This window comes from Chiloscyllium plagiosum, unplaced genomic scaffold (genome assembly GCF_004010195.1).
Source record: "Chiloscyllium plagiosum isolate BGI_BamShark_2017 unplaced genomic scaffold, ASM401019v2 scaf_92223, whole genome shotgun sequence".
Taxonomy (NCBI): domain Eukaryota; kingdom Metazoa; phylum Chordata; class Chondrichthyes; order Orectolobiformes; family Hemiscylliidae; genus Chiloscyllium; species Chiloscyllium plagiosum.
The window spans coordinates 1-1,494 of record NW_025158366.1 but is presented as its reverse complement, the minus strand read 5'-3'; the positions used below and the strand labels follow the sequence as shown (position 1 = coordinate 1,494).

At 38.6% G+C, this 1,494-nt stretch overlaps 1 non-coding gene across 1 annotated transcript; it reads left to right on the top strand.

Annotated features, from left to right (window-relative positions):
• Positions 1–922: 922 nt before the first annotated feature.
• trnas-acu lies at positions 923–994 on the top strand. The gene has a single exon. It is a non-coding gene; the product is annotated as a tRNA-Ser (tRNA).
• Positions 995–1,494: the final 500 nt, after the last annotated feature.

The window sequence follows — 1,494 nt, the reverse complement described above, 5'->3', positions numbered from 1 at the left end:
CTCTGGTTAGTTGTAGGTTAGATTAGTAGATACCTGAGTTTTGTTTTTTTTTCTTTTCTTTCAGTTTTTTTGTTTTGTTTTTTTTATTGTTAAATTTTGGCTATTGTATATTTGAGCTAATTGTATATCAATGTTTATATCTGAGAGTTTTGTTCATTTTTGTAAACTTGTAAAAATGTTAAATTTCTAATAAAAATATCTATTAAAAAATGGACCATTGCTTTATGAGTGAGGGACTGGGGGAGTTACTTCTTGTGAAAAGCATTTAGATGGATCTTTGATTTGCTGTTGAGTGGAGAGGGGATTATGGATCTAAAAAGGAAATGAGGGATACATTTTTTACGCATCGAGTGTTTGGTGTGTGCAATGAACTGTCAGAGAAAGGTGGACGCAGGTATAGTTACAACGTTGAAAAGACACTAGGATATGTTCATGAATAGGAAAGGTTTAGAGAGATATGACCAAATGCTAGCAAATGGGAAATGTTCAAGTGCATGCAGGTGGTTACAGTTGGGTTTGGGGATATAGTCAGCATAAACTGGTTGGAGCTAAGGATCTGTTTCCATGCTGTATGACACTGTGATTCTAAAACATTGAAAATTACCCTGGTTTCTCTCCCTCCCAGCTGCCACTCCATCCTCCCCCTCTTCTACAAAGTAACAGAGAAAACTACAAAACTATCAACAGAATCAAAGTGCGGATTAATACACATTTTTCGAGAGATTTCTGCTTCCCGAACTGTTAAAAAGTGTGAATTAAAAGGTATAATGAGAACTATCAAATAAGTAAAACTCAATCTTTTATCACTTCTGAATTCTAATATTTCACCGGAAAATTTGCATCCAAAAACGAACGAAATTTCGAATCAAGAACTATTGGTCGAATTTCACACTCCCTGATGTTTGGCGGTGCGACTGTGGTGGCGATGGTGGTATAGTGGTGAGCATAGCTGACTACTAAGCAGTTGGTCCGGGTTCGATTCCCGGCCATCGCAAGCTGTAGCGTTTAAACCACTCAACAGCAAAAAGACCATTTCCAGCAGTGGGAATGAAACACTTACATCTGCACATCACCTTGAGTCAGCCACATGAACGGGGCAAAACCTCTGGAGGGCGGCCACCACTTTGAAATTGAGGATGCGCCCTGGAAGATGAAGGAGTCAGGACGATACCCGTTTCAAATTAACTGGTGTCATGACAGAAATCCCGAGCTTTTCATTTTATGTCAAGATTTCACTCCTTTCTACATTACTCTCAGTTTTTTTTTGGTGAAATACAGCCTAATATCAAGTGAAAAGTGGGTGGGCAGTCCATTGTTTATCGGCACAGCATTATTTATTATATCAGATCGGTTATTTTATTTTTTAATCGAAATTAGTCACCTGTTTGCCTGGTGTATATATCACTGTTGTGGAATTGGTGTCGGATATCGAATTTGCAGATGACAAAACATTCGTCATTGGGTTTTGGGGAAGCTGTCTGCAGACTGTGGGGA